Source organism: Mustela nivalis (genome assembly GCF_964662115.1).
Source record: "Mustela nivalis genome assembly, chromosome: 1".
In the NCBI taxonomy this organism is placed as follows: domain Eukaryota; kingdom Metazoa; phylum Chordata; class Mammalia; order Carnivora; family Mustelidae; genus Mustela; species Mustela nivalis.
The window spans coordinates 44,536,087-44,560,542 of record NC_139020.1 but is presented as its reverse complement, the minus strand read 5'-3'; the positions used below and the strand labels follow the sequence as shown (position 1 = coordinate 44,560,542).

The 24,456-nt window shown below is 34.2% G+C and overlaps 1 protein-coding gene across 2 annotated transcripts in view; it reads right to left on the bottom strand.

The window, feature by feature from the left end:
• LOC309844750 (ephrin type-A receptor 6) overlaps positions 1–24,456 on the bottom strand; it is a 519,889-nt gene that overhangs the window by 327,592 nt on the left and 167,841 nt on the right. The window lies entirely within an intron of this gene.

The window sequence follows — 24,456 nt, the reverse complement described above, 5'->3', positions numbered from 1 at the left end:
TAGGCTATGGGGAAAAGCACTTCAATACATTGTTAATGGGAATGCAAAATGGTACAACTTTTATGAGAGGAAATTCAACAATTTAAGGCAAATTATATGTTCATTTACACTTGGGCTTTTGGAATCTATCCCAAAGACACACTGAACAAATACAAAGTGACATATTTACAAGACTACTCATTGAGATTTATTTGTAAAGATTGGAAACAATTTAACTGTCCATCAGAAAGGGACTGGTTGAAAAACTATGCTACATCCACCAGAGAATTATGGCTATCTATAAATACTATAATGGAGTTTTTTTTCAGGATATATTTTTAAATGAAAAAGTAGGGTGGGAAAAATGTATAAAAAGCAGTGTAAGGATAATCCCAAGAATAGAAAAAGTGATAACAATGGATATCCTCAGGGGTGGGAGGCAATAGGATGGACAGTATAAGGTTGGTAGATAGAAGTCTCAGAATCTGCCTTAATAGTTAAATGGTTAGAAAGCAAATCAGTACTGAAAAAAGTATCAAAAATAAAAAAAAAAAGGAAAATAAAAGTAAAAGAAACTTGTGTATTGAGGCAAGACTCCAAGATTAACTACTTAAAAGTACTCTAAAAAATAGAAACTTAGCATGTATCCCAATGAGATAATTTTAAGGATTAAAAAAATCCATAAAAATTATTAAACTGTTTATAGTAATGATGTTGTAGGTAATATCAGTATAGTAATTCTGAATCTGTGTGTGTATGTTTAGGGTTAAAACAAATGAGTAATTATTTTGGTGTTATTGGGGACTAGATGGGTTTGTTTTTTCTATGGGAAATAGGGATATAGATATCAAATCAATGGAGGTACATAAAAACTCTATTAATGATAAACTCGAATTAGAATTATCATTATGAACTCATAATGTATTCCCAAGTCATTTCCAGAAATCTATTCAAATAAACCAATTGCAGGTGAGAACAGAATTTGAAAAAAACTAATTCTCTACAATTAGAATGCATATGCTTTAAATTTCTAAGAAAGACTTGGGTATTAAGTTTGGTATTTTATTTCTAAGTGTTCACTTTGTATTGTAAGGATAAAGTTTTTCTTTCATTTATGAGAATGACAAGTTTGGTTCTCCTAAGAAAATAAGTACTTTAGAAATTATATTTAATACTCTTTCTAGTTGTTCAATGAAAGCATTTTTGTTGCACTAAAATATATTCCTAAGGATGAGTGATAATTACAGAAGTTGGTAAAAAAGAGAAGAGCTTGTTTTATAAGCTCAAATGGAAATAGATAGCATGGTAAAGATAAAAGATGCTCAAATAATTCACTATTTAAATTGATTCATATTAACTACTAATAAACTACCAGTAATAAGTTTATTGCTGTTGGAAATTGCATCAATGTTTTTGAATTATAGTATAATAATGTATTAAATGGAGTTTTATGGAAAAATTAAAACTTTAAGGTCACTCATACAAATTACAAGTTGCCTTAAATGTATCAATTCATTACAATTTTTGAAAATATCCTTTTCATATATAAAATCTTATGCTTAAATTTCAGTTTAATGTGCAAGGTCATAAAGCAACAATATTACCAGTATACTACATTTTGCCACATAATTATTTATCATTCAAGGTCAAGTGGCATAATCCTTGCAAAACTGATTATAAATTCAATCATGGCAGCATATTAGAATGACTATTGATTAACACATAGGTACTGTCTTTTCTATTACTAATAGCTCAATTACTAATTACTAAATCTGTAAAGGTACAGATTTTATGAGTGCTCTCCTATACTATACTATTCTATAAAATAGAAATAAAAAAAAATCCATTCCCTAACTACCCTGGGAAGTATTACTAACTACACCATTCTCTAGCTAATCTAGTTATTGTTCCTTCACTTATACATGGACTTCAGGGTCCAACAACTATATAACCTCTAAAATCTTTTCACTTTGGACATCCCTTTCATATGTAAATATCCATATTTTACATAGTTGTAAAATATACATAATTTTTGATAATTCTATTTGTTAACCATATATTTGAAATCCTATTCCATATTTTGATATTGTTTTTATAATTATTACCTTAACGGATAAAATATTCCACTATGTTTATACTTTATCAGATCAATCCTCTAATATTGAAGTTTCCAATATTATCTTGGTAGAGTTCTCACACTTTATACACACATTTTTGATTTTGTTAAATTATTTTACAGAGAAAAGTGCTTTACATAATTTGGATTTTCTGAGCCATACTGTGTATTAATATATTGCTTTTGAAAAGAGCTACACAATATATACCAGACACACATTTTAAACAATTAATGAGTTAAAGCAGAGAATTTGGAAAACAATTTATAGGTCAATATACATCACAAATGCTGTATTTTCTATTTTCTGAGAAGGCTAACACCATATGGAATTTTATTTTAAAATATAGCTTCAATACATGAAGCCTCAAGAATTTGTTCTGAATATATTTAATAAATCTGTTTTATTAATAACCTGAGTTTATGTAACATCTGAATTTAGCATATTGTGACAATACTGTAGTACTAACAGACTTAAAGGGGAAAACACATTTATTCCTCCACATGAGAAAAACTAATTTTAGAACATAGAGGGCAACTATTGATTTTTACTTCTGATTCTAAAAAGTCAGAGAAGGAATTAATAGGGAAATAAGATCTTCTGGAGTTTGTCAGATCAGAGACTGAGAGACCTGAAGGCTCAAGAAATGTTTCCGGAGTACAGAATTGTGTATTCAGTATAGTTTTCAGTAGAATTGTATTTCTGATATACATCCTTTCTTAAGCTTTCAAAATCTTAGCTTTGACCTTCAAAATAAATGATTATTGAATAGATTACCATGTTTTTGAAAATGTTTTAATACAAACCTTTCTGATTACTACATTTTCTGAATCTCAAGTAGTTTACCAAGAACTACACGGCAGAATAAGAAAAATACATAATGGAATTAGTGAACAAAGGAGTTTTTATTCACATTAGGATGAGTGTTATTTTCTAACGCTTATGTGGAAATACCCGAAATAATAGTAAATTATTCTCTTTAATTATTTTGCTCGTAATTAAGACTTAATTGTGTGTGTGGTTAGGTGAAAGAGAGAGCAAGAGCACAGTCCTACGCACATGTGTTTGTGACAATGAAAATCTTGACAGTGAATGTTAAATAATAGAATCTTTAGTATGAGGATAGAACTTGTAAGTCATTTTATACACTTTTCAGCAATGCAGAGAATCTCTTAGCATATCCTTGTTCATTGATTATCCACTTTTTGTTTCAACAGTTGCTGTAGAGAGTACACCACTCCATAGGGCTACCAGTTTCTTTGTGAAAATCTCAAATTGCTAAAAAATTCTTTCATGGAGTCTTTGTTTTTTTTCCTGGGACTTCAACCTCAGTCCTGGTTCTTACCTTTAGCATTAAGGCACACTTTTGCTCATCTATCAAACTCTTCTTCTCTCTTCTTCTCTCCTTTCTCTTTTCTCTTCTTCCCGTCCCTTTTCTTTCCCCTTTCCTTCCTTCCTCTCTTCTTTCTACATTTCCTTTTTTTAGTGCTTTTTTACTGTCTTTTTAAAATTCTTTTCCTTTCTTTTCTTCCCTGTGTTTCTTTTCAGAGAGATGTGTATGTTTGTGTGTGTGTGCACATGCGCATGTGTTATAGGAAATATAATCAATGACTTAATGAAATGTAAATAAAAAACAATAACATAATAAATAATATGCACTAGAAAGTGCAAATCAGAACAGACTCTTGAGACTCTGAGTTTCCCTTTTTCATTGCTAATGAACCAATGGGTATAGTTGCAAAGCAAGAACAGGTAAGAGAGCTTCGTTCTGTAGACCCTCAAGAAAGGGATATGCGACAATCAATACTGTAATTCAACTTGTGAAATTCTGTAAATGTGATATTTATCATGTGAATTGAAATTTTTGAAACCTGAGAGCATACTTCAAACTATTTTTGTTCTATATCTTGTTTGGAAATTTGGTGCTTTATATACCATAATATATCCTATGAGTATCTGCCTCATGTGTTCTTCTTTTGATGTTCCCCCAGAAATCAGAGTTTAATCGTAATATATATTACCTACGTTCCCCATGTAGTTGAAGTGTGGTTATGAGTGAAATATGCATGTCATACTTAAGGCAGAACTGATGCTTTATTTTCTCTGTATAATTTCTGTCTTTTTTCCTATACCTAGAAATAACACTGTGGTATGCTAAGCCATATGACAGCTGTCATAGAATGAATAATGGCTCACAAATATGTTCACATTGAATCCCCAACCTGTGAATGCTCCTCTCTGGTAAAAGAGACTCGGCGGTTTTGATCAAGCTAAGGATTTTGAGATAGAAAGGCAATCCTGAATATTCCAGGTGGGCTGGATATAATCATAAGAAAGAGGCAGGAGGTACCTTGTCTATAGAGAAGCAGGCTGTGGTGAGCCAAAGAATACAGGCAACCCACAGAAACAAGGAGAGCAAAGGCACAAACTCTCCCTGGAGCTGCCAGAAGGAACCAGCCCTTCCTGATGCATTTGTTTTATCCCTGTCAGACTCATTTTGGACTTCTGATACCCAGAGTTGTAAGATAATAAATATCTGTTCTTGAGACAGTAAATTTGTGGTAATTTGTTCAAATAACAATAGGCCTCTCACAATGATTCAACTGATTTACTTTAAAGACCTTAATTTGGGATGCATTCATGGTTCTGTAGGGACCATAGTAGGTGGGTTTTAAAAAACAAGTTCCTAAGGAAAAAAAAGTTTCTTAAACTGATAAAAAGACACCTATCGGGGCGCCTGGGTGGCTCAGTGGGTTAAGCCTCTGCCTTCAGCTCAGGTCATGATCTCAGGGTCCTGGGATCGAGCCCCTCATCGGGCTCTCTGCTCAACAAAGAACCTGCTTCCCTCTCTCTCTGCCTGCCTCTCTGCCTACTTGTGATCTCCGTCTGTCAAATAAATAAGTAAAATCTTTAAAAAAAAAAAAGACACTTATCAATTTAACTACCTAATTCATTTGATGTATTTACTACTCTAAAAAAGTATTCGATATGTTTGTTTTTTAAAAAACATTTTGAAAAAAAATTGGATACTCTGGTTCTAAAGATTTTCTTTACTTAACTTACAATTTGTCAGGTTTCTCACTTCTCTGCTTTTCTTATTTAAAAAGAGAGAGGAGCTCCTCTTTCTGATTATACCACCTTAAGTTATTGGTGACATAGGTCTAATTTTTTTTCCAGTTTTTCCTCAAAGTAAAGGTTGTTCTATATTTTCAAAGGCCCTTAGCTTTGAATTTCAAGTCTTTCCCAAAGAAATACTAACATCATGTAACACTAAGCTTGCTCACTCTACTTCTTCCTACCATGTCAATGTGATGCTTGTAGGGAGCTTGACAAGATAAGTAAACATTGTGGGAATATTTGCACTGTAAACTCCCATTACCTGTGGAGCCACAGTGAAAAATCACTTGATTAATAATAATTCAAAGTGGTACAGCCCTGGAAGAGGAAGACCTAAAACATTATCTTTAAAGTTCTTTTCAGCATTATCTGTGCCTTTTAAATTTCTGTTTTATTAGTTTTATGACTGGCTGATTTAATATGCTCACTGTTAAGCACGTTTTTAGGCTGCTATTTAGCGTAATTTATATCATATACCTCTACTGACTATTATATCATTCCAGAGATGTTTGAGAGATAGTTTATATGACAGATGCTATAGAATGTAGTTTCTTTGAGCTATAAAGAAAAAAAAAAATCCAAATTAGACCAGTCTGAGATTCTGTCGAACTTATCATTACCTGTCAATTTTCACTAAAAAGATATATGTGTTGTACCCATATTTTCTAGGCATTTAGTATATGCTATTCATCAGAATCTCAGAAAGTTGGCCTGACCATAGAGAAGATTCTGGAATGTGTCCCTTTTCAGTTCAACTTCAAACAATTGCTTTATTCATAAAAATTTTATTATATTAAAATCAGGAATCCTGGTTTCTAGTGATTTTTCTAGCCAAAAGTACTATTATTTGAACTGTACAATTATATATACTATATATGAAAATTATATAAATAGATTTAAAATATAATATTATAGTTATATTTGAATATGGTTTGTAACTTCTGAGCCTCAGATGATTCATCAAACAGTTTGTATCATGGGGCACCTGGGTGACTTACAGTGTTGAGTGGCCAGCTCTTAATTTGGGTCCAGTCATAGTCTCAGAGTCCGGAGATTAAGCCCTACGATTAGGCTCCACAATCAGCAGAAGCTGCCTGAGATTCTTTTTTTTCTGACCCTCTCCTCTCTTTCTCTTAAATAAATAAATAAATAAATAGAAATCTTTTTTAAAAAGTTTATATCATGTTCCAGATATGGAGGAAAAAATTACCCCACTTAAATACCAATCCCCCCAAAAAGGTGGGGGGAAGTGACCAGGAGAGTCATTTATTCATAAACAACTAAAACAACTTAAACAACTAAAATAACTTTAACTAATATTGTGGAAAAGAAGCACAAAAAGTACTAAAACTTGTAAAACATAAATCTTTAATAAATTGATAGAGCTCTACAGGTTTTATTGCTACATTTAAAAACAAAAAGTTTGGACACTTGAAAAAACTCTGTACAATACATTTTAATGGAGCTGTTTTAAAAATGACAGATCTAAGAGCATGGGAAAATAAGTTCAATATTTAAAGTGACAAAAATAAGTTGTAAATCAACATGCATGCTATGATTCAAAAAATAATTCTAAGTAGCAGATACCTCCAAATTGTATAACTAAACTGTGTAACTACTATATAACTAAATTATATAACTATCAAGACCATGTTGGAAGATTTGGGAATGAAGAAATGATGACCTGGTTTCCCTGCCATTAGATCAGCAATATTAAAAAAAAAAAAAAATAGTGGTGCATCTGCCACAAAGATGACCCTCATTCTGAGCCTGATGTTGAGAACAAAGAAAAGCAAATGGTTGATATCCCTGTTTGAGACTAAGAATTTTTGGAAGTTAACCAAGGGGATTTTTTGAACTTATTCTAGCTGCAAAATACTTAGACATCGAAGGGTTTTTTTGATGTTACATGTAACACTGTTACCAATATGATCAAGAGGAAAACAAATGAGGAGATCTGCAAGACGTTCAATATCAAAATTAACTATATTGAAGAAGAGGAAGTCTAGGTAGGCAAAGAGAAGCAGAATGCTGTGCCAGACACTAATACTAGAAAGACTCTTCTAAATACTAGTTGAACTGTTCTGTTTAAAACTGTTAACTTTAGACAAACAGTAGATAAATGCAGTGGCAAATCAATTATATTAGCAGAATACTGTTTCCATTGCATGCATAGTTTGAGTACAGATTCCAAACCTATGGCTGACTTTCTTCTAGATCAAAAGCTTTTTTTTCCCTTTGCTCTGAATAGAACTGAACCTTGGGCTATTAAAAATATAATGAATATATATGCATATATAAGCATAATATCTGTACATATGCATATTATAGATTTTTAAATGAAATCATATCAAGCTATCAATAGTGGCTTTTCATGTTAGTCTAGAAAAATTAGATATAAGAGAAAAGCAGAAACAAATCTAACAACTGACCAATAGTTACTGATTTCTAAATTACATTAACAAATTATATTATCCATAACTTTTGAAAGTACTTGAAAAGGAATATGATTTTATTTCAAAAACCTACTTAATCTTAGTGATAGCTAATGTGATAATCTGAAATTATTTTCAAAAATATAATTCAAAAGTTGGGGTGCCTGTGTGTCTCAGTCAGTTGAGCATCTATCTGCCTTCGATTCAGGTCATGATCCCAGGGTTCTGGGATCCAACCCCAAGGGGGACTCCCTGCTCAAGGGGAGTCTTCTTTTCTCTCAGTCTGCCCTCCTGCCAATCATGTTCTCTCTCTCTCTCAAATAAAATTTTTAAAAAATATATAATTCAAATGTTAATAAATTTCAAAAAGTTAAACCCAAATATGAATAGATTTATAAGCTATGATATAAAGTAATACATGTAGTTTATGGAAGAGTCATCAAATTTTAGTTGTTCCCTATATTTTTGTCATCCTTGAATTTATGATGATACAAAATTGGAGAGGAAGTAGTTGAAAGAACATTGGCTTCCAAAGTATTTTAAACTAAGAAGCTTTATGAAAATTAGTTTTAAAAATGTTATAGATTTGCTTATTGGATGCCTCAAAAAAGGGAAAAAAATCATATTCTGTGCTGTTGGACACATAAGGTGCATAAACAGACATGAAAATTTCAGTCCCATTTTGGGGCTGTGAAACAACTCATGGATAACCTTGGGAATTTGAGAAGAAAGATTCACATTTAAGGAACTGTTCATAAGATAAGATAAAATTGTAGCAATTACCTTTTTTCCCCTTAAGATAGAACTATGGACTAGCTTAAGACTTTTTTAATCACTTCAGATAGAATTGATTTTGATGTCTGTGTCCTAAAAGATTTATTTTCTATTCCTCATTGACTACCTTTATCTTAAGTTCTTGATATTCCTCTTTATAGAATATATAATAATATATTGTACTTCACTTTCACTTCACTTTCACTTTTACATTATACTTCACTTCCCATGCTCTATCACATATATCACCTAATACATATTGTGATTTTATAGGTACAGTTAATCTCATGTTAAAAGTGAGGACAGGGGCATCTGGGTGGCTCAGTCTGTTAAACGTCTGCCTTGAGCTCAGGTCATGATCCAGGGGTCTTGGGATCAAGCCCCATGTCAGGCTCCCTGCTCCGTGGGGAGTCTGCTTCTCCCTCTCCCTCTGCCCCTGCCCCTGCTTGTGCTCTCTTTCTCGGTCTCAAATAAATAAATAAATAAATAAATAAATAAATAAATAAATAAATTATTTTAGAAGTAAGGACATAGGTTAAAACAGGAAGCAACTCACAATTATGTAAAATATAAGGAGCAGACTGTAGACTAAGTCTGGTACTATGGACTGTACCTCAGTGATTGTGGCATTCAGGATCTGAATATCCCATAGACCTAGAATGGTGCCACACAAACACATTAGGTACCTTTTATGTGACTATCTTCCATTCAAAACTTGTTTAAATCTTGTTTCAAGGTTTATCAGACAATTGTCCTGTCTTCTGCGTTTTTGTTTTATAAATCCCCAATGGTACCATAGGAACACTGTCTAACTGATTCATATATTACATGCATATGACAATAATTTTATGAGTACATTAATGTAAGAGTAATATATAATAACATATAATATTACCAGAAAAGAAGTAAAGTTGCAAAGTGATAGGAGTTTGAACATATGGTGTTGACCAAAATGGATATACTCTAATTTAATTATATAATATTAAGATCTATCTTGGATTCGTTTCTTGAATTTTTGATATTTTCCATTATTTAGCTGTTTTATTTGAAAAAAAGTACTTAAATTGAGAAATTAAAGCCAAACCAAAATATTCTGAGTTATTTGATTATTGATTAAGAGTACTCCCAAGATCAATAGCTTTTTCACTAATTCTAAAGGCATCTTCCTCATCCCCATATCCTGCTCCACCCCATACACTGTGCTCTCACAGAGTGCTCTAGTCACAGTTTAACACATCTTGATTGGTAAAATTCTGCTGGATTCCATAGATTTTGTAGGTTATAATCCTAAGATTCTATGTTTTCTATAAAATATAGATGTAAAATATTTAAAAAGCTGCGTTTGGGGATTTCTTTTTTCTCTTACTTTTTGAAAGTGAGAGTCGTGTGTGTGTGTGTGTGTGTGTGTGTGTCCAGAAGCTATAAAAAGGGGGAAAGTACACATACTGCTGGCCTCTTGAGGGAATGTTGAAAGATCCTGTCGCAACTGATTCAGGAGGATGCAGTTGTGTTCCTGCCAAGTCACCAGAAATGGAACAGTAAAACTGCTTTTGTTCTCTCATTAAAGAAATAATGCAATGCAACAGCAGATTCATTGGCATTGTTTCTGGTTGAAGCCAAGAGGAATAAATCTTGATTCTTCTTTGATGGAGGCAGTCTTTGTGTAGGACAAGTAGCCAGGTGCTCCCACAGCTGCTTTGAAACATTCATGGCTTCCTAAGGATATGGGTGATTTTGTTCTCATCATTGATCAAATAGCAGAGTAAATCACTGACGTAAAATAACACCTGGCTGAGCTTTGTGTTTTCCTCTCATTTCCTCTAGTTAGTAATTGTTGTTTACAAATCACTGACTGCATGAGGAGGAAAAGGCTGTGTATCTTGTACTGGCTGCTAGCTCATAATTTCTACTTCACTTTCTTTCTCACAGTACCTGCAAAGGCATTCAATGCATTTTATACTTTTTCTCCTTGTTTTTTTTTTTTCTTATGATAACTTTCTTAACAAGCCAAATGGCATTGTTCTATATATACCAGAGATGTTAATAGTATTACAAAGATTTTGTAAACTAAAAATGACTATTATTAATAATGAATAATGCAAACCTTTGCCACATTTTTTGTACTTCATTTGAAATGTAATATGATATGCTAAATAATCTTTCTTTCTAAATTCTATTTATAAGGAAATAAGCATGTCAATAAAAATCAATTTCTTTTAGTCTCTACATTTGCAAGGTGAACTTATGCAACCAACTAGTGTTTGCTATCTTAGGACTAACTTACAATTGATGTTGCAGTATATATGAAACATATATAAAATGTAATATTAATTTTAAAAACTACTGAAATTCAGCAACATGTAATTTCTGAATATTTAAATTTTATTAGCTAAGTGTGGGCAAAATGATAAGATAACAAAAGAGGTAGACCTGCTGTTGAAATGCTGACATTCAGCAGGCACACTGTATCAATGGTTTACAGCCAACAGTCTTCTATCTGGTTGATGCTTATACCACAATATTTTAAAGTATTTTGAGAATCACCCTGAATGTGTAAACTATTGTCCTTAACAATTTCAGAACTGTGTCACTTATTGTAATTTTTATCATTGTCTTCTGCTTTGACTTAGAAATCAATTTCAATTGAGGGGCAGGTTTTTTTTTTTTTTTTCTTTTTTAAATTTAATTTTCCCTTTGTATTTGTAGGCTTTGGTTGCATAATTTTGCCTGCTTCTTAGGGAAACTAAATCTTTGCTCAAGGTAGCCTATTAGGCAAAAATTGGCCCTTATCATAAAACCACTAAATGACCCCTGTCTACTGGACAGTCTTTCCCAGATACCCACAATGATGTTTCCTTGCCCGAAGCTGTGTTTTAGAAAAACCTGAGAATAATTTGGTCAGACCAATTTCCTTACTTCAGTCACTATCTCCCCACATGTTAGGTTGTTGTTCTACCCTCAACACTTTATACACTAGTCCTCCCTTGTCCATGGTCTCACTTTCTGTGGCTTCAGTTATCTGTGGTCAGCTGTGGTCCAGAAACAAATGGTCCTCCTGACATATTGTCAGAAGGTCAGTAGTAGCCTAACTTGTGTCACAAACCTATCTCATTCTCCTTACTTTATTCATCTTGTCACATAGCCATTTTATCATCTCACATCATCACAGGAAGGGTAAACAGTACAATAAAATATTTTGAGAGAGAGCAAACATTCACATAACTCTCATTACAGTATATTGTTGTAACTCTTCTATTTTGTTGTCACTATTAATGTCTTACAGTGCCTAACTTTAAATTAAACTTTATCACAAGTATGTATGTATGTCCACCAACTGTGCACAAGGGCTCCCTTTTCTCCACATCTCTGCCAACACTTGTTATTTCTCATGTTTTTCATCTTAGCCATTCTGACAGGTGTGAGGTGATATCTCATTGTGATTTTGATTTGCATTTTCCTGCTGATGAGTGATGTTGAGCATCTTTTCATCTGTCTGTAGAAATATATCTATTCGGATCTTTTTTAGCAGGACAGTTTTTTTTTTTTTTTTCACTTTTGTGTGTGTGTGTGTGTGTGTGTTGAGTTGCATAAGGTCTTTATATATTTGGAAGTCAGTCCTTTATAAGATTTATCATTTGTAAATATCTTCTCCCATTCCATAGGTTGCATTTTTGTTTTGTTGATGGTTTTATTTGTTGTGCAAAGACTTTTATTTTGGTGTAGTCCCAATAGTTTAATTTTGGTTTTGTTTCCCTTGCCTGAGGAGATATATCTAGAAAATATTGCTATGGCTGATGTCAAAAAAATTATTGCCTATGTCTCTTCTAGGAGTTTTCTGGTTTCAGGTGTCACATTTATAAGACCACCAGAATCACCAGAGAGAAGAAGTTAACACCAAAATAAGACATCACCTAAAGACATTTTCACACAACTATCCTATCTCTCATGTATTCTGAGATCCCATTTATCTTTTCAAAAAATCATGTGTTTTCCCATAAGTACCTTTATTTCGCTTCCCTTACCTTCAAGATGTGTTGGAAGTCTCAAATTCTAATCTCCTCCCTGAGACAAGTTTTTCTGAGAATTCCTATGTGTGTGCATGACTAAAATCTGTCTTTTCTCTTGGTAATCTGCCTTTTGTCAATTTGATGTTCTGGTCCCCAAACAATAAACAAAAGAGGGTAGAGAAAAAGATGATCCTCCCTGAGAGTTTCAATGCAATGGGCATGGCCCTCAAAGATAGCAGTATAATTGTGGATGGTATTTTTGGCTTAAAAGTTTCATGAGAGCCTGACTGAAATGCTTATACATATCAACATGCAACTTCATAGTAATGCATAAAGTAAGTTTAGATAAAGGGAAATTTGCAAGGAATTAGAGGGAACTCCACAGGGCACACAGTTCAGAGAGCAAAGATCTATAGTCAGTGGATTCTTAAGATAAACTTGGGTCTAAATTTCTCACTTCATTTTTTTATGGTTAGTCCCTTTAGAGTTTTCCTGCTTAGTTATGTATTATGTCTCTTTTATAATACCTTTTTGGGGTGGGAGTATATTTAAATAGGTATATGTAGAATTATTAGTATATATGTAATCTATATATGCATCTAAAGTAGGAATTTTGGAAGAAAGTCTATGGCTTCACAAGTATATTGGTAAAGAGTTAGTTCAAATGTAATTTTTTACATTCCTGTATTGAGTCCACACAAAATCATTCAAATAAGCCCCTTAGTTAAAAACCTTAAAAATCCCTCTTGGCTTCTTACGTGTAATTGCCTCCACACCAAGAGATGTCAATTTTTATGATGATGTCAGACATAATGCCAAATTTTGAGAAGATTGAGAAACATATGGTATGCTAGAACCAGCTCTCATCTGCTTGCCAGAACCTACTGTACTCATCTTTTCATTATTCAACATTCAAACACTTCAAACACGATAAATTAGTTCCTTTCTTCCTTCCCTCCTTCTTTTCTCTCCTTCCGTCCCTTCTTCCTTCCCTTCGTCCTTCCTTTCTTTCTCCCTCTACCTTCCCTCCCTACTTCCCTCCATTCCTCCCTTTCTTCCTTCTTGCTCTGGAGAGCCAGTTTTTAAACACTAGCATATTACTGGTCATAACTCAGTTTATCAAACTTAGGGTGGTTGTAACACTGCTCTTCAAGATGTTAATAGATGTGCCACAAAGAAGGTATCTCATTTATCTTCAAATAAATTTGGAATATGCTAGATTAAATAAAGTTACTGTAAATATCAAAAAAAAAAGAGGAGATAGTGTGATACTTCTCTTATTTCATATTATCTAAAATGAAAAACTTTCACTGGCACCATGTTCATAAAATATCAGAATGCAACAACACTACTTTTGGAAACAAAGTTAGCTTAACTTTGGAAAAATTTATTCTGTTGGCTATGGCTCAAGAATTTGTATTGATTACTGCCCTATTGCTGGCAAGTGTCAGAAAGATTATAAAGTGCCTTAAGCTTCTGAAGCGAAACTGGGTTTCTTCTTCACTGAGATACCCTCTTCACTGAGAAAGCTAACGCTACAAATGAATAGGGATAGAGGGACTATCAGGAGAGCCTTAAGAGAGGCTCTCATTTTAAGTCCTAGCACAGTGCTCTGATCAAACACATGGGCTTTGGGGCCAGACTGCATAACTTTGAATCTCCATTCTGCTACTCACTAGTTATGTGACTGATTAATTTACTTAACCACTCTGCTTCCTCATTTCTTTCTTCTAATAATTGGAAATAATAATATCCATCACTGAGGGTTGCTGTAAGGATTACATATGTTATTTCATTCGAAGCATTTAAAATAATTCTTGACATATTGTAAGAACTCAAAATTGTCTATTATTATTGTTGTAGACAAAACAAAGAAGCAATTTCATTAATAAATCCTATAAAATATTTTGTAATAGTTAATATCACAAATCTAGGAAAACCTTACATATCCCACATGCTGAAAAGCCATGAGGGAAACAACTTGTTTCTTCATGTATGAAAGAGTTTTGGCAAATATCTTCCAAAGGATATTTATTAAATTTGAATGTCTTTGGTAAGTGTTACTTTGGAAATCTTTTTCCTGAAAATTTTATGTTTAAGATTTTAATAAATTGTTGCACAGTGAAAGGATTTTGTAATTAAGTACATTTTGGGGGAACATTAAATTTAAAAAAATCCCTTATTAAAGATATTGTCAGAGATTTTAATGTGTTATTCTGTTTTGTAAGCAGTGAGGGTCATATTGTATGCACCTTTCCTTAATTCAACTGACCAAGGAAAAGATTTTTGAAAAGCATGTCAAGGACTAATTTTGTATAGAATCACATTTAGAAGATAAGTCCTGGAAATTTAAACATTTATCCAAACTAATATATCTTCTTGGAATTTTCCAAGATCATACTGATTGCTATCTATGAACATACATAAATTTCATGTTCCCCATTGGTACTTCATGAACTGGAAACACCAGGTTAAAAATAATGACAGTATGCTAGAATCCTATTTTCCGGGCATTTTTTTTTTTTTTTTCAGTGAATGATTTCAATAATATGAATTTGGCATTTTACTTATTTTAGTTCTGCAAGTACATATTAACCAAATATGGGTAATATCCTTCTTCCAATGTTTCTGGATGTGTCCAGTACATATCAGAGATTTTTGGCATAAGATAAATATGATTTCCACAACAGAGACACATTACTTCTCATCCAGAGACATGTCATGTCAACATCTTTATTAAAATCAAATTTTCACATCCTTTATACAGAGAGATCATCATAAAAATGCTAATGAGTCCACACTTTATTCCCTACATCTATATATTGAGGTCCTAATTAATGTTTTAATACCAGGAAATAAACTCCTACGTCTGGGTCTGGCCATTAAGTAAATTAGTAATTAAATGCAATACTGGTGTGGTGCCCGGGTGGCTCATTTGGTTAAGGGACTAACTCTTAGTTTCGCTCAGTTCATGATCTCAGGTTCCCTTGTCCAGCTCCCCTCTCAGGAGGGAGTCTGCTTCTCTCCCTCTCCCTTGCCCCCTCCCCTTGCTCACATGCGCATTATCTCTCTCTAAAACAAATAAATAAATCTTTTAAAAAATGCATCAACAGTGTCCTATGACCACAGAAATTAATGTGGTGCTTCCCTTTGAATCAGATGATACCTTATTTCCTAAAAGGGTGTGGTGGAACAGATGGCTATTTTAGCAAACTTTTAAATCTTTAGGACGTGAGTAGGTGACTTCTTGTGTACCTTAACTGCTGCTAGTTTCTGCATATGTATCAGTAGAAAACAATACTGTCTATCTAGTCAAGGAATACAAAAACTAAAGCTAGAAGCACAAATACTAAAATTGAAACTAGATTGAATCTATAGGACATCTTGTTGAAAATGATCCAATTCATGTTTTCCTGTTCGTTTTCCTTTCATGATAATAAAAACTACAGTATATTTGACTGATTTAATCCTCATAAAGGTTGGGTTTTTTTGTTTGTTTGTTTGTTTGGTACATAACTCAGTTGTTGATCCATCTTTGTACAAACCATCAGGTGGTTGACTGTATGACTAGCACAGATCACTAAAGTTAAAAATGCTTTAGTTATTTGAAAGAGCACATCAATTGAGCACTACTGTGCTTGCCCAAGTCAGGGTGGATCCTAATTGCTTTGACAAATTTCCTGCTGGGAAATTGATCTTCAAAGATTTCTTAATGCCTTTTTTTTTTTTAACCCATTTACTTCATTTTAAAACTTCAAAGTCTCCCTTTCTATTAATTATCACATATACTAGAAAACACAAAGAACAAAATGCTATGTTTTATTCATCTAAGCAGAGCATCTAAACACTAAGTTACAGCAAAGATTGGAACTTATTGAAGCAAAGGTCATCTTCTGTCAAACAAAACCATAAGAGGCTTTTCTTTTAGTAGAGAATTCATGAATATTTTATCTGAACATTTCCATGAACTTGCTGTAAAAGCTATGTTTCTTGGCATTTACTGAAGATGTCAAAATCAGTTACTGTAATTTAAATATTTTGCTAAGATGCTTATCAGACTCCCATTTAAAACATGCTTATTTTCCATACAATAGTTCATCTAAAACAAACATTTCTAGTTAACATTGTACACTCTTATATTACATAAAATCAAATTCTGCTTTCTTGTATTTGTACATAAATATTAGTTATGTTTAATATAACTTTGTGAGTCTACTAGAAAAAATAACAATAAAACAATGAGTGAAAGACTTTCTCTACAGATGCTTCTAGTTTTCAGCTAGTGTTAATCAGTCTCTTGGGTTCCAAATTGTGAAAGGATCTTAAATTGGTCAACCCAAAAATAACCATAGCTCATAACCTACTAAAAAGTTTTTAAATTCAATTAGGCATGATTATTTGATGCTCCAAAATACTTCTAACATGTCTAAGTCTTTTTTTTTTTTAATTTTCTTTATTTTAACATTTTATTATTTTTTTTTTTTTAGATTTTATTTATTTATTTGATAGACAGAGATCACAAGTGGGCAGAGAAGCAGGCAGAGAGAGAGGAGGAAGCAGGCTCCCTGTTGAGCAGAGAGCCCGATGTGGGGCTCTATCCCTGGACCCTGGGATCATGACCTGAGCGGAAGGCAGAGGCTTTAACCTACTGAGCCACCCAGGTGCCCCTAACATGTCTAAGTCTTAACAAAATGTTTCATTTGTATATAATACATACATCAGCAAAACCTCTAAACCTGATAACATTCTCACTTGCTGAAAAATAGAAATTACTTTTGAGTACTCACACGATTGTTCTCATGAAGACATAGGAATTGAGTGAATGTAAGATGTCTGTCTCTTTAATTTGTCTGTCCTGTAAGTGTGATGCACTTACTTAATAAAGGTGAATAATGTAAAATCCTTTAAAGTCAAATCTGGAGTTAGATTTTCTTAACTTTGAATTCTGGATCAGCAGCTTAACTCTTGACAATTCACTTATTTTCTCTGTACCTCACTTTCTCATCTATAAACTAATAGCATCTATCTAATGGAATTGGTGTAGGAAATTTAACAAGATAATCTCTACAAAGTGAGTACTAGCTCAATACTTGGATATAATAGGCATCACTAGCAAATAAATAGGCTATTATTATTATTATTATTATTATTATGCTTACAAATCTTTTCAGAAAACTTTATATTAAATAGTTATTTTTTGAGAAAAAAATCTTATGTATTTTATTTATCTCACAGGCTTTTGCATATATTTCCATTAGAAAAATTGTAGAGCAACCACTAAAAAAGGTAAAGAAAGAAGTATAATCAGTATGGAGCTCCTGGGTGGCTCAGTCCATTGAACCACTGATTCTTGATTTCAGCTCAGATCATGATATCAGGGTTGTGAGGTCAATCCCTATATCAGTCCTTTTCATTAAAAACATTAAATAAATAAAAGAATTTAAAAAGTAGCTTAATCAATACTCTAAAAAAGTAGAGAAATATAATCACACAAAATGCTTAATTAAAAACAAAAACAAAAAAAGACTGAAGACAAAAATAAAAACAAAGAACAAGAACAACAAATAGAAAACAGTGACAAATATGGTTAATAGTAGTCCAACTATACCAGTATTCCCTTTGAATTACAAGTGTCTAACTGCATCAATTAAAAGACAGTGGTTCTCAGAGTCTATCAAACATAGTGCAAAAGGCTGAAAATTCTTTACTTCCAGAAAATAAAAACCAAATTCAATCCAATTCTTTCTGCTTTAGGGATTTAGAGAATCCTTTCAGATTCTGCCATTATGCTATAAATCCTAACTGACTGCATACCTGTGACTATTCTTTTTTTGTTTTTAAATGTACTTTATAGACATTTTAAAGAGGAACTGGAACACATGATCAACCAGTTCTATTAGCCAGATGATCTTTCAATCAGAAGCCTGCTTATTTTATTTTGAATACTTCCAGAGGTAGGTCAATCTACCTTTCTAAAATAGTTCCATACTTTTATTTTACTGAAATTAGTACCTTTTGGGGGAAAAAAATCTGTATCATATATAAATATGATCTTGGTATCTCTCTCCAATATTTACATTTTTATTCTTTCTTGAAGTATACTGTATATATCTATATCTATATATTTATATATAATTTCATATATGTAATTAACAGTATATATTTAAGTTGTATAATTTGAGGAGTTTTGACATATGTATGTACATGGGAAACCACAGCTATAATTGAGATATCAGATGTTTTTATTACCAGCAAAAGATACCTTCATTTGTAATCCATTCCTCCTCCACAACTGTCCCAGACAACTACTGATCTGCTTTGTCTCACTATAGAATTAGTTAGCATTTTCTATAATTTTAGAAAATGAATCATACAGTATGTCATCTTTTTTTTGCATGGATTCTTTCTTACAGCATAATAAATTGAGATCATCTACATTGGTACATGTGTTAGTGGTTTCTTCCTTTTAGCTACTAAGTAGTATTCCATTATTAACTTTTTCAAGTATTAATTTTATATCTGTAGTAAGAGTTCATATATTTAAAGACAATTTTGGGGGCACTTGGGTGGCTCAGTCAGTTAAGAGGCTGCCTTGGACTCGGGACTCGGGTCATGTTCCCAGGGTCCTGGGATTGAGTCCTAGAAGGGACTCCTTGCTTAGCGGGGAGCCTGCTTCTCCCTCTATCTCTGCCTGCCACTTTGCCTGCTTGTGCTCTCTTTCTGATAAATAAATAATCTTTTTTTAAAAAAAGACAATTTGTTTATTAACATGATAATTAAATTTTCTCAGTAAATTAAGCAGAGAAATAGTAACTAGGATATGATCATAAACTATGTCCTTAATTCTCTGTACTTAAAGTCAGAAAAAACTGATTAGTTTTCTTTATGGGTAAATAAATAAAAGAGAGAAGAAAAGTTATATCTAGCACATCTTACTACAACAGCTTTTGTCACCTCAATTCTTCCCTCCACTCACACTGGCCCAGGAGTTGATGGGAATAGAATGTAGTAAAATTACCATTTAGCTACATAGTTTAATATACAAATAATAATAATGAAATTCCTGGATATGTTTCCAGTGATATGGAAGACACTAATCTTAAACCAGAAGCAACAGAAGTGGGTAGGGTAGATTAATGATTAGTTTTTTTCCCCCCTCCAAAATACCCTCCCTTTTATTATGCAAGAAGAAGAATAAAGATCTATGAAACAGGATGGCTAGTGTATGTACGAATCATACTATTTTCCAAACTTCATAAGTTAGCAGACTTTGTTCATTGGAGAATAAAAGGTAGTTTTACTTTGTAGAGGAAGAAGAAAAATATAGACTAAAGAGGGTGGTACATTAAGAATCATCTTTGCCTTGTTCATTGATGTGTATCTACTGCTTGCATGTAACACAGGTAACACATAGTAACTGCTCAATAAATATCTGTCCCAGCATTAGGTCTAATCAGTGTTGACAAAGACCATGCAAAGTTTCAAAAGCCAGAAAACAAGAACTTGTAAATATCATTAGAAAACAGATTGTACATTTAAATCCAGTAATGAAGTATGGGAAAAATAAAAAAAAAAAAAGTATGATGGGAGTAGATTGTCAAGATAAGGAGTGAATGGCATCAAGGAGAACATTTAGAAGACTGCTACAGTAATCCAGGTTTGAGGCCATGTAGCCCTAGGGAAGACCGGTAATAAGAGGTACTAAAATGGATGGTTATTTTGGTAACTAATTCTTGGCTAGTAGGTAAGAGAGTGAGAATGTTAATGGTGAAAGAGATGAAAACAGGAGAGTACCGGATTTGAATCTGGAAGAATTAGGACAGCCCCTGTGAACATAGGAACATTCTTATTTGTAAATAAGAATGGAAAGGTATATGGGGTTTAGAACGTTGCCTTAAAACTTTTACTTTAACCCTTTAAAATATAGAATGAGCCTAGAGTATAGGAAATGTTGAGAAAGAAGAAATTTGGAGAACATATCTTGTTCTCTGAAAAAGGTTTGAAAAGTTTTACTTCTAGTTAAAAATAAAAGCCATGGGGGGGAGGAGTCAAGATGGCGGAGAAGTAGCAAGCTGAGACTGCTTCAGCTAGCCGGAGATCAGCTAGATAGCTTATCTAAAGATTACAAACACCTGAAAATCCATCGGCAGACCGAAGAGAAGAAGAACAGCAATTCTGGAAACAGAAAAACAACCGCTTTCTGAAAGGTAGGACCGGCGGAGAAGTGAATCCAAAGCGACGGGAAGATAGACCCCGGGGGGAGGGGCCGGCTCCCGGCAAGCAGCGGAGCAACCGCGCACGAAATCAGGACTTTTAAAAGTCTGTTCCGCTGAGGGACATCGCTCCAGAGGCTAAACCGGGGCGAAGCCCACACGGGGTCAGCGTGGCCTCAGGTCCCGCAGGGTCACAGAAGGATCGGGGGTGTCTGAGTGTCGCAGAGCTTGCGGGTATTGGAACGGGAAAGCCGGCTACAGAAACAGAGCCGACAGTAAGCTCACAGCTCGATGTTACCTTGAACCGATCGCAGGCTCGGTGAGCTCGGAGAGCGGCCGGAGGTCAGGCAGACGGGAATAACTGGGCGCTGTTCTCTGAGGGCGCACTGAGGAGTGGGGCCCTGGGCTCTCGGCTCCTCCGGGCCGGAGAACAGGAGGCCGCCATTTGTATTCCCGCCCTCCGGAACTCTACGGAAAGCGCTCAGGGAACAAAAGCTCCTGAAAGCGAACCCAAGCGGATTACTCACCCCGGCCCCGGGTAAGGGCGGTGTAATTCCACCTGGGGCAAAGACACGTGAGAATCACTACAACAGGCCCCTCCCCCAGAAGATCAACAAGAAATCCAGCCGAGACCAAGTTCACCTACCAAGGAGTGCGGTTTCAATACCAAGGAGAGCAGCAGAATTCCAGAGGAGGAGAAAGCCAAGCACGGAACTCATGGCTTTTTTCCTGTGATTTTTTTTTAGTCTTGCAGTTAATTTAATTTTTTCTTTTTCATTTTTTTTTTTTCTTTTTCTTCTCGCCTTCGGGTAAAAAAATTTTTTTTTAACTGTTACCTTTTTCTTTTTTAACGATTTTTTACTAGTTTATCTAATATATATATATTTTCTTTTTTACATTTTTCTCAGGTGTTTTCTTTTTTTAAAAAAAAAATTTTTTTCTTTTCTTTTTTTTTTCTTTCTTTCTTTTTGAACCTCTTTTTATCCCCTTTCTCTCCACTCACGATTTTGGATCTCTTCTAATTTAGTTAAAGCATATTTTTCTGGGATTGTTGCCACCCTTTTAGTATTTTACTTGCCCCTTCATTTACTCTTATCTGGCCAAAATGACAAGACGTAAAAATTCAACGCAAAAAAAAGAACAAGAGGCAGTACCGAAGGCTAGGGACCTAATCAATACAGACATCGGTAATATGTCAGATCTAGAGTTCAGAATGACAATTCTCAAGGTTCTAGCCGGGCTCGAAAAAGGCATGGAAGATATTAGAGAAACCCTCTCGAGAGATATAAAAGCCCTTTCTGGAGAAATAAAAGAACTAAAATCTAACCAAGTTGAAATCAAAAAAGCTATTAATGAGGTGCAATCAAAAATGGAGGCTCTAACTGCTAGGATAAATGAGGCAGAAGAAAGAATTAGTGATATAGAAGACCAAATGACAGAGAATAAAGAAGCTGAGCAAAAGAGGGACAAACAGCTACTGGACCACGAGGGGAGATTTCGAGAATTAAGTGACACCATAAGACGAAACAACATTAGAATAATTGGGATTCCAGAAGAAGAAGAAAGAGAAAGGGGAGCAGAAGGTATACTGGAGAGAATTATTGGGGAGAATTTCCCCAATATGGCAAAGGGAATGAGCATCAAAATTCAGGAGGTTCAGAGAACGCCCCTCAAAATCAATAAGAATAGGCCCACACCCCATCACCTAATAGTAAAATTTACAAGTCTCAGTGACAAAGAGAAAATCCTGAAAGCAGCCCGGGAAAAGAAGTCTGTAACATACAATGGTAAAAATATTAGATTGGCAGCTGACTTATCCACAGAGACCTGGCAGGCCAGAAAGAGCTGGCATGATATTTTTAGAGCACTAAACGAGAAAAACATGCAGCCCAGAATACTATATCCAGCTAGGCTATCATTGAAAATAGAAGGAGAGATTAAAAGCTTCCAGGACAAACAACAACTGAAAGAATTTGCAAATACCAAACCAGCTCTACAGGAAATATTGAAAGGGGTCCTCTAAGCAAAGAGAGAGCCTACAAGTGGTAGATTAGAAAGGAACAGAGACCATATACAATAACAGTCACCTTACAGGCAATACAATGGCACTAAGTTCATATCTCTCAATAGTTACCCTGAATGTTAATGGGCTAAATGCCCCTGTCAAAAGACGCAGGGTATCAGAATGGATAAAAAAACAAAACCCATCTATATGTTGCCTCCAAGAAACTCATTTTAAGCCCGAAGACACCTCCAGATTTAAAGTGAGGGGGTGGAAAAGAATTTACCATGATAATGGACATCAGAAGAAAGCAGGAGTGGCAATCCTTATATCAGATCAATTAGATTTTAAGCCAAAGACTATAATAAGAGATGAGGAAGGACACTATATCATACTCAAAGGGTCTGTCCAACAAGAAGATTTAACAATTTTCAATATCTATGCCCCCAACGTGGGAGCAGCCAACTATATAAACCAATTAATAACAAAATCAAAGAAACACATCAACAACAATACAATAATAGTAGGGGACTTTAACACTCCCCTCACTGAAATGGACAGATCATCCAAGCAAAAGATCAGCAAGGAAATAAAGGCCTTAAACGACACACTGGACCAGATGGACATCACAGATATATTCAGAATATTTCATCCCAAAGCAACAGAATACACATTCTTCTCTAGTGCACATGGAACATTCTCCAGAATAGATCACATCCTCGGTCCTAAATCAGGACTGAACCGGTATCAAAAGATTGGGATCATTCCCTGCATATTTTCAGACCACAATGCTCTAAAGCTAGAACTCAACCACAAGAGGAAGTTTGGAAAGAACCCAAATACATGGAGACTAAACAGTATCCTTCTAAAGAATGAATGGGTCAACCGGGAAATTAAAGAAGAATTGAAAAAAATCATGGAAACAAATGATAATGAAAATACAACAGTTCAAAATCTGTGGGACACAATAAAGGCAGTCCTGAGAGGAAAATATATAGCGGTACAAGCCTTTCTCAAGAAACAAGAAAGGTCTCAGGTACACAACCTAACCCTACACCTAAAGGAGCTGGAGAAAGAACAAGAAAGAAACCCTAAGCCCAGCAGGAGAAGAGAAATCATAAAGATCAGAGCAGAAATCAATGAAATAGAAACCAAAAAAACAATAGAAAAAATCAACGAAAGTAGGAGCTGGTTCTTTGAAAGAATTAATAAAATTGATAAACCCCTGGCCCGACTTATCAAAAAGAAAAGAGAAAGGACCCAAATAAATAAAATCATGAATGAAAGAGGAGAGATCACAACTAACACCAAAGAAATACAAACTATTATAAGAACATACTATGAGCAACTCTACGGCAATAAATTTGACAATCTGGAAGAAATGGATGCATTCCTAGAAACATATAAACTACCACAACTGAACCAGGAAGAAATAGAAAGCCTGAACAGACCCATAACCAGTAAGGAGATTGAAACAGTCATTAAAAATCTCCAAACAAACAAAAGCCCAGGGCCAGATGGCTTCCCGGGGGAATTCTACCAAACATTTAAAGAAGAACTAATTCCTATTCTCCTGAAACTGTTCCAAAAAATAGAAATGGAAGGAAAACTTCCAAACTCATTTTATGAGGCCAGCATCACCTTGATCCCAAAACCAGACAAGGATCCCACCAAAAAAGAGAGCTATAGACCGATATCCTTGATGAACACAGATGCGAAAATACTCAACAAAATACTAGCCAATAGGATTCAACAGTACATTAAAAGGATTATTCACCACGACCAAGTGGGATTTATTCCAGGGCTGCAAGGTTG